Source organism: Phyllostomus hastatus, unplaced genomic scaffold (assembly GCF_019186645.2).
Source record: "Phyllostomus hastatus isolate PE091 unplaced genomic scaffold, TTU_PhHast_1.1 phas_contig_80, whole genome shotgun sequence".
NCBI classification, from domain to species: Eukaryota; Metazoa; Chordata; class Mammalia; order Chiroptera; family Phyllostomidae; genus Phyllostomus; species Phyllostomus hastatus.
Window position 1 is genome coordinate 19,100,634 of NW_025333960.1, and position 10,445 is coordinate 19,111,078.

Genomic DNA, 10,445 nt, shown 5'->3' on the forward strand with positions numbered 1-10,445 from the left:
AATCTGTTTCCTCGTCTTCAGAGTGGAGGAATTGATTCTGAAATAATGGGTGATTCCCTGGAGTAAAGATAATGTGTGAAAAGGGCTGAACTCAAGTCTAACAGTGGTAGGAATTCAAAACCTGGAACCTTTTGTTATTAAAAAGGAAACAGTATACTTGGTATTTATGATTTAGCATTTTAAGCTCTTGTCAGAATTTTTCCCATTTTTGTATGGTTAGTAGCATGTCTGTGATTTTGTTTACTTAGTATCTTAGCTGATTTTCCCTTGGTGCATTGCTTTAGAAGTTAAGCTTAACATAAAAGTAATAAAAGAAAAGCAGTAGAAATGTGTATTATATCCCAGGCAGTAGGCTGCACATTCTACACATAGAAACAATTAGTACTCAAAACAACCTTAGGCAGTGGGTACCATTGTTGTCCTCACTTTGCACCTGAGAGAATCACATCATGAAGAGTTGGGGATCATTTGACCAGGTGGGTGAGGGGCAGACTTGGGACTGGAATTGAGAGTTTTGTGATACCACAGGCCACATTCTTAGTCGCTAAAACATACTGGCTTTACTCAAAAAGAGCTTGTTATTATAGCCTCATACATCAGGGCTATTGCTAAGGTTGTCATGGCTACACAGGGACAAGGGGAAAGCTCTGGGGAGATGACAAAAAATGAGTGAGACCTGTTAGTTTTGTGGGAAACGCCCATGGTCATTATCTTCCTTATCTCTCATGGCTCAAATACCACCCCTCTGCCCCTCAGCAGATACCCTGTCCTTGAAGTACCCTCTCCTCCCATTTGTTCTGAATCCATCTTCAAAATCACCTCCTTTTGGGTCACTTTGGTGCCATCTTGCTCTTTGGAGCTTGAGCAATTCCCAGTTATCTTAGAGTCAAGCCCGAGTCTCACTAGGTTTCCTGCAGTGACCTCATCTCCCCTTCTCATCTTTCATCTTCCATCAGTCTCTCTCAAGCACACCCCCTGGCACCCTCTGGGGACCCAGCCCATCCCATTTTTGTGCTTTCCCCAGGCAGCACTGGGCCTCTAGCCAGCTCAGCAGTCCACGGGGAAGGACAACTTGGCAGCCCTGCAGGCAAGTATAGGACCCAGCCCAGAGGCAGCCCTGCACAATGGGAAAGCCAGGGGCCTGGTATTCATTCATCCAGTCAACAATTTTTATTGAATACCAGGTGTTGGGAACACAACAAATAATTAGGCACAAGTCTGGTCTTACAGTCCAGAGGAGGGGACAGACTCAGAAGCAAAGAATGACATTTCAGAGGGGTAAGTCTGGGTGGTAGCACCCACTGAGCTCTGTGAGTGTGTAGAGGTGAATCAAGGGAGATGAATGGAAGGAAAAGGGTTTTCAGGTCGAAGAAATGGAATGTATAAAGATTCAGAGGCAAGAAGAAGCTGGTGCTGTCACAGAGATGCACACAAAGCAGTATGACAGGAATATATTGTATGTACGGAGAAATGGCCAAACACCCAACCCATTCTGATAGACTTCTCAGCCACCATCCCTGCTCACACCCAAATGGAATAATTGAGGAGACTGCACAGCCACTACTTACACAGGTATGGGCATGGCTGAAAGAAACCAGTGAGGTTTGGGGATACACCCTGGGTCCAGCAGGAGTAGAAAGGAGGAGCTGTTGCCACTCCTAGCACTGATGGGGCAAGAGGGGGAGACTTATTAAAACACAAGAATGCTATGCTACGAGCATAAGAAGGCCTTAAGAATTGGGGCCTTTGGTGAAAGAACACAGCCACTGCCAGGGAGACTCAGCCTGGCAGGGAGACTCAGAGCAGGCGGAGAAGGGTGGGGAGTTTACCTGGAGGGAAGCAGGAAGTACTGGCATGACAGATATCAATCTCATTTCCTAGTTAGACCCCAGCTCCTTTCAATGTCTGTGTCACAGACACAGGTCTCCTTCTACTGAGGATTGCAGCAGTGAGCAGTGCAAACTCAATGGAGAAATAAATACAAATTCAAAAATAGAATCCAGACCACAGAAAACATAAATTGAAGGTCAAGTATGAGGAACGGAAGAAGGCTGGATAATAAAACAAATATGTGGAGAATATTTGGACTTACATAATTGCCATTGTTGAGCCAGAAATATGGCTCTGAGCTTCCTGGTGGCCAAATTTTAAAGGAAGATGAGGTCAGTCACATAGTTTTCCTTTCAAAGAAGTGAAATCGTACCAATTTGTACCTAAAGTCAGATTTTTCCTAGATGCTAGCTAGCATCAATAGGAATTTTCTCCATTGGACAGCATGATTCAAACAGACTGTGATCCTAAGACTGTTCCTCTAGCAAATTCGGGTTGCTACCACATATCTGGCTTGTATGCACGGTTCACTGGTAGTGCTGAGGTCTTGAGTAGTGTTTAATGTTGGTTAAGCCCTGTCTGTCTCACACGAGTTTTAATTCTTCAAGATCAGAGACCAGGCTTTATATGTTTTTTTCTACTTCCCATTACCATACTAGTTTGACATTGAATCTTGTGAAAATATTTTGAGTATTAAATTTTTCCTGTCATACTGAAAAATAATTTCTTACATACTATGAAGGATAATTAGACCAAACACAGCCAACCCCATCACCCTTTGAATGTACTCCCAGGAAGTAGGTGCTCTGGAAGGCCGAGGTACAGTGGAGAGTTTCTGTTGTCATAGGTGCTTCAGAAGACAGCAGCACTGCCATCTCATGGTACCATGAGCCCAAATGGAGCAATGGCAATTCATCCCAATTCAACATTAGTGAAAGGTCACTGAGACCAGTGATACTTAGCATTTGGGGGCCAAGGGTCCTTTCAAAAAGCTCATAAAAACTAAGGACTCTTTTCCCAGAAAAAGACAAAGGCCCATACTTTTGGTTTCAGTTTCAGGGAATTCACAAACTTCCTGAAGCCCAACCGTGGAATTGTTAAAGGCACATAAACGCCCTGGTCTAATCTATACTCTCACTACATTTTCCTACAAGGGATCTTCTTCTGACTGTTCCGTGGCCCCACTAGTGATAGATACGAACTGATACCCCAGGTATCAATTTCATTGCATAGGGGATGAGAGGAGTGGGTGAGTTATATGATCAACCTTTTACTCCCCTCATTGCACACAAATATTCTACAGATAGGACAAAATCAATATGGCAAATAGAATATTAACCAGCCATAATAAGGGAGGAGATTCTGACTCATGCTGCAACATGGATAGACCTTGAAGACATTATGTGAAGTGACAAGCCAGTCACAAAAGACAAATACTGTAGGATTCCACTTATATGAGGTACCTAAAAAAGTCAAATTCATAGGGACAGAAAGTAGAAGGGTGGTTGCCAGGGACTGTGTGGGGGTGGGGAGGGGAGCTACTGTTCAATGGGCAGTGTCAGTTTTACAGGATGAATGAGTTCTGGAGGTGGATGGTGGGGACAGCTGCACAGCACCGTGAACATACTTAACACCACTGAACTGTGTGCTTAAAAATGGGTAAGTTGGTGAATTTTATATTATGCATATTTTACCATGTTAAAAAATGTAAAATGAGAGTTTAAAACACTAGAGCCTGATGAATGCAGCATGCAGCCTGAGGGGTGTGTGGAATATGGAAGGCCTGTTGCCACCTGCTAGCTTGGGTGGACTGTGACCCAACCCAAATGGCAGAGCCCCTGGGAGCCAGCTCTTACCACTGCCAGGGAGGCTCCCTGAGCTTTGACAAATGACCGTGGCATTGAAAGCCAGTACCAGGAGCAACTTGATTTGGCTTGGGATGATTCTGCTAGGTACTTTGGACTTGTCATTGCAGTGTTTTTATTTTTGTACTTGACCTTGTTGCTGATATAAAGTTTTCCTTTAAGACAATGGCTCATGACTGTCTATTTCCAAGGAAAATTGTGGCTGCATATATGATTAACCATGCAGGAACTCTTTATTGTATAGGAACCATATTTTTTTATAACAGGAAGTAAATATGTGTTGCTAAGCTACTATGTCCACCAAAAAATTCATATAGTAGTTTCCATTGTACTCTTTGTGTTCTGTGAGGGTTGATGATTCCTCTATGGTAATTCAGTTCTTTTGTTGTTGACCTCCTTCACCTAAAGTTAATTAGAGTTTGGCCATAGTGTGCTTAGTGCAAACAGAAAAAAAGAGGCCTGAATCATAATTTCCCATGAGAAAACAGTGGGCTTCCTTAAACTTTCTCAAAGGAATTTCAAATGCATTTGTTATCCCGTATTTTAAGTTCTGCATCTATCTATCTACCTATCTAACTACCATTCAAACATCTGATTTAATCTTATTATTGCAAAGAAAAGAAATGCAGACTTCACAGGAAGTTTAGAAGTTGCAAGTACCACTTTTGAGCCACTGGGGATAGGCATCTGTTCTTTACCTCTGAAAAGAATGAAGCAGGTAGAAACCATTTTAACATGTCACTTAAGGGATGTAGGTCAGAGGAAAGGAAGAACTCCATGTCAGTTATCCCATTTCTCCATGATAGAGATCTCAAAATAAAAATGGATATCATTGTCGACGTCAGGTGCCCTGACTCTGAGCAATGGGAGGTCCTGATGTAATGGAATAATTTCATCTGTGTATTTAATTTATGTAAACTCAAATAGGCACACATTTGAGTGAGAAGGGAGCCATTTACATAGAGCTGGCAATTAGGCCAGCTGTTCCACCCAGGGTCCCACAGGAAGACAGGATGAGGGTACAGGAATTTGCTATTTCGCAACTGGGCTTTTTCACATCCTCTCAGCGTAAACATCTCACCCTGCTGAGTGTGATTCTAGCAGTTTTTATTCCCGTGCAGCTTGGCTCTCACACGTGGGCCATCTTCTCCTACTAGTGCTCAGCAGTGGTTAGTTTCAACCCTAGTGCAGGAGTGGCTGTGAGCTTCCTGAGAGTTGGGATGTCCATCTCCAACATGGTTCAGAAGTGTGCATTTGCTCAGTTTAACAGGGTCCTTGAAGATTTGAGAGAGAAAAAGGCCACCAAACTGTATCATCTAGTACTACAACGATGGTTAAGGAGACAAGTCAAATACGTAGCAGATTATAGTGCTGACTGAAAGAGCCCTTGACTTTGCCTGGAGGACCTGGACTACGAGTGTGTGCCTGAGAATTTTAACATGTGTTCTAACTTCCTGCCAAAGGGGTATAGATTCCTGATGAAAAGATATTCCCAAGAGTAATTTCGACTCTACATTTCAATATACTGCCTTCTGACCCTAACTCCCATGGAAATTGGAATGGTTAAGAACATGAACTTTGGGACCAGATGTCAAATTCCAAATTCCAGCTCCACCAAGAACTAACATTATTTTTCCTAAGCCTCAGTTTCCTCACATCTAACAATGGTTCTTACCTAATAGGGTAGTTCGGCAGATTAAATAAGACAACCCATGTGAAGCACTCAGCACCTGCATTTAATAAGTAATGCAATAGATGTTTACTCTGATTGTTCAGGAAGCAAAAGCAATCCAATGCATTGGCTGGATGCCACTGATTTGTGGGAAGAACAAAGGACTGGTTCTGTGCTCTGGTCCAAAGCAATGAAAAAGTTTCAAAAACATATTTGTTTTTACTCTTTTGTACATTATGTTTTATATACCTAACTTCTAAACTATTTAAATATACATATTACCTATGCAGCTCTCCATCCACTGTATTTGGTGAATATTTGTTGAGCACCTACTGTGTACCAAGCTAGGTGCTGGTGATGCAGAGGAAAGACAGTCACTGAATGGTCCGAGGAAAGGGACACAAACTGGTAGTTACAAGTTAGTGTAGAGAACAGATTGATGGGAGCTCCTGAAAGTGCTTAGGTGCAGGAAGTAGTGAATGGGTAAAGGAGGGCTTCTGGTATGAGAAAGGCATGGAGGTTTGAGAGAGCAGTGGGCAGTGGAGCAACCACAAGGAAGTCAGGTTGCCAGAGTGTAAAGTGCAAATCTGGGAATGAAAGGCAAAGAGGCTGAAAAAAGAAACAAATCCCTTCTCTGCTCCGTTGGGGCCTTTGACCCTCATCCTGAAGGCTGTAGGGAGCTATTGATTGAATATAAGATGTCTGTCCAGAAAAAGTCCAGCCATAGTTAATATCATGAGAATGGTTTGCAGGACATAGATGTAACCTGGCAGCCAAGGAGGGAGGACTGGAATGTGCATGTGTGAGCAAAAATGACTTCACTGTTCTAATTATTGGGGGCGGTAGATGCATGTGTGCTGTGTGGCTATTGCATTCAAAATGACTGAGCAAGTAGAGCAATGAATCTGCATCAAATTTTGCATTAAGCTTGAACATTCCTCTGTGGAAACTATTCAGATGATTCAGAAGGCTGCAGCTATGGGCCACTGGTGATTGGCAGCCTCATCACCACAACACTCCTGCTCACGCATCATGTCCCATGCAGAGTTTTTTTGGCAGAACATCAAATTGCCCAGGTGACTCAGCCCCATTATAGCCCAGATTTGGCATCTTGAGACTTCTGGCTTTTCCCCAAACTAAAATCACTTTTGAAAGGGAAGAGATTTCAGACCATTGATGAGATTCGGGAAAGTACGACTGGGTAGCTGATGGTGATGGGGAAAACTGTGTGAGGTCCCTAAGTGCTTACTTTGAAGGGGACTGAAGCATCATTGTTCTGTATAATGTTTATTGTATCTTATATCTTCTTCAATAAATGTCTCTATTCTTCATATTACATTGGCTGAATACCTTCTGGACATACCTCATATATTCTCCTTTGAGATAGAGCATTCTGTGTAGAGGGCAGATTAGAGGGGAGATTGGTAGCAAGAGTTGGGGTAGGAGACCACTGCAGCCTTTGGAACAAGGGCTGGTGAAGGGGATGTGGGAAGCTCCTCTGGGGAAGGAGGAGAGTAGGGACACCAAGAAATGAAGTTGGTGAACTCAACAGGATTCTTTTTTATTCCACTTTCCCAAGGCTTTATTGGTAAATATGCTTTAGGAAATAAAGATCAGTCCTATTGCTTCCAAGTCAATGGAATGAAAAATTGTGTCCAGGGACACATCCAAGTGGAGCCAAAGGGGACTGATGCTTTGTCCACCTCTTAACTGAGAAACACACACATTGGTAAACTCAACAGGATTCTTGATTGATGGGGTGGAGAGTGAGGGGCAGGGAGGAGTCAAGGCTTACTTCCTGTTATCTAGTTTAGGCAGCTGAGTGGATGGTGGTGCCACCAATGGAGGTATTTTGGAACAAAAGAGGAAGAACATGTTTTGAAGTTGGAAGATAACTAAAGAAATTTTAGTTATATATAGAACTCACAGTCTAGCAAGATAATGATCCAAATGTGTTCTTGTTTCATTACATCTGGAATTCAGTAATCAAGAAAAATTATTTGTAATAACAGAATCCTCAGAAAGCATGTCTAAACAGGAAGTTGCACAGTCAAATATTCTCAGCCAAGAACAAACAACATCCTAGCCCAAATGACCTTCATTATTTAAGATATGCAGTCGGAGACTCTTAAGAAAATAAAAAAGATTGAGAAAAAGGGAGGCTGGATAAAGGAAAACTGCATATAATAATACAAATTTAAAAATTTAGAGCCCTGGCTTGTGTGGCTCAGTGGATTGGGCTCCAGCCTGTGAACCAAAACATTACAGGTGTGATTCCTACTCAGGCAGGGCACATGCCTGGGTTGCAGGCCATGTCTCATATATTGGTGTTTCTCTCCTTCTCTTGCTTCCTCCCTTCCCCTCTCTCTGAAAAAAAAAAACCCTTTAAAAAATAAAAATTTAGAAACCCTGACTTCAGGTATTTTTCACCTTTCCCCTGACATTTAATTAATTACATTCAAGCCTCTCTTTTTTTCCCTATTATCTTTTGATACAGGTTCCAGAATAAGCGGTGAAAAGCAAAAAACAAACAAACAAAATGAAGCTAATAGAAGGAAGAGAGAGAAATAGGGGCTTAGATGTCCACAAACTAATAATTCACCCGCTTAAGTCAGATGAATGTTAGAGCACCAATAAGCAAAACTGGGAGGAGTTAAGAACAAATGTGGGGACATATCCCCAAGGTTAATCAACCTGTGGACTCAAATCTGTGTGCTTCTTTGTGTGGGTTAGCTGCATGAACTGCCTCTGTGTTTTTCAAATTTCGTTTTTTGTGTTTTTTTCAGATTTAGTCATCTTATTTTTGGGGGTGTTCTGAATAGTAGTGAGAGATAGTATTTGGTTTCTATCCCATATCTAGTTAAATAAGAAACCAAATGTGTGAAGGAGAAGAAGATACATACATTTCCCTTTGCTGAAAATGGATCAATAGTACCATACCGGCATACAAAGGGCTTCTTAGAGTTATCATTTGACAAAGTTCCTGGGGAGAGGCTGATGTCAGCGGGGAGAGGGCTGTGGGTGTCTGTCCCCAGGATGACTTCCTCTCTTTCCTCTCCCTGCCAGAGCTCCATCGTCCAAACCTGTAATCCCCACCCAGGCAATTCCAGTTCTGGGTGTTTCCTAAGCAAGTAGAGCAAATCATGCCAGTGTTAGTTAGGGGTTGCTACCTTTTATAAATTGTATGCCAGGGTAACCATTCCGGACTTTTTCTCATGACTCAGTATCACCACCTTATCTGTGGCTTTGATTTCTTCATTCTCCAGCTCCTTATAAGACATCTAGGTGTATAGTTGTACCTGTAATATGCCGCTGTGTTTTCTAATTAGCTACTCTGTAGTGGGGCGCTTTCTTACTTATGTATTGTCCCATTCTCCAGTCGTTTGTCAGGCCTGTGTCTTACTGCCTAACTATATGGGATTTTGATTGGAATTACATTGGATCTATATTTCTATTTGGAAAGGATTAACATGTTAACTATGTTGGGTCCATGTACATGGTATATCCCTCGGTTTATTGAGTTGTTCTTTAACTTCTCACAGTAACATTGCATTGTTTTCTGTGTAGAGGCCCTGCTTCCCATTTTGTTAAATTTATTTCTAGGCATTTGTTTTTTTAAATCACATTATAAATGTCTTCATCTAAAAGCTTTCATTTTCTAATCGTTGTGGTATAAATGATTTTTGTATATTGATGTTTTAAGTAGAGATCTTGCTTTTCACTTATTAATTCTCTAATTGTGGAGTGTTTTAGATTTCCTATGTATACGTTGTTACTTGTAAATAATGACAGTTCTTATTTCTTCTTTCCAACTTTCTAATACTTTTCTTTTTCTTGATTTATAGACATTCCAGAACAATGTTGATTAGGAGTAGCGATAGTGGGTATTCTCATTTTATTCCCAATCTTAGGGGGATTTTTAAAAATATTTTTCTATTAAGTATTATATTGCTGTAGTTTCTTTAAAAAAAGATTGTTAAGATTTTTAAATATATTTAGTTAAGTTCCCTTCAATCTATAGTAAGTTAAGACAAAAATATCACAAATGGGCTTTTAAAATTTTTATCAAGTTGTTTTTCTGTATCTGTTGAAATTGTCATGGTTTGTCTTCTTTATTCTGTTAACATGCTGAACTGCACTGATGGAATTTTTCTGTATAACTTTTAAAAATTGTAGTAACATACACCTAATGTAAAACTGGCCACTTAAACCATTTTTATGTGTACAATTCAGTGACATTAGGAACATTCTCAATATTGAGGAATCATCACTATTATTTAATTCCAGAACATTTTCCTCATCTCAAACAGAAACTCTGTACCCTTAAAACAAACTTCCGTCTCCCCTCAGCCCTTGGTAACCTCTGTTCTACTGTCTTCATACATTTGACTACCGTAGGTATCTCCTAAATGAAATCATTCAATATTTGTCCTTTTGAGTCTGGCTTATTTCACTTAGCATGTGTCCTCAAGGTTATCTGTGTTATTGCATGTTTAGAATTTCATTCCTTTTAATATTTTATTGTGTTTATATACTACATTTTGTTTATATATTCAACTGCTGATGGACATTTGGGTTAGGTTGCTTACATCTTTTGATTATTGTGAGTAACACTGCTATGAACATGGGTATGCAAGAACCTGAGCCCCTACTTTTAGTTCTTTTGGCTATTTTCTTAGAAGTAGAACTGCTAGATAATATGTTAATACTACATTTAACTTTTGAATAACTGTCAAACTGTTTTCTGTGGTGTCTGCACCATTTTACATTCCCACTAGCCATGCACAAACATTCCCATTTCTCTACATTCATACCAATACTTGTTATTTTGTCTTTCTTTTTTGAAAAAATAATAGCCATTTTAATGGGTGTGCAGTGGGTACCTCATGGTTTTGATTTGCATTTTCCTAATGATTAGTGATGCTGAACATCTTTAATATGTTTATTGGCAATTTGTACATTTTCTTCGGAGAAATGTTTATTCAAATCCTTTGCCCATTTTTGAATTGGTTTGTTTGTTTTTTTGTGTTGAAAAGTAGGAATTCTTATATATTTTTGATATTAACCCTTTATCAGAT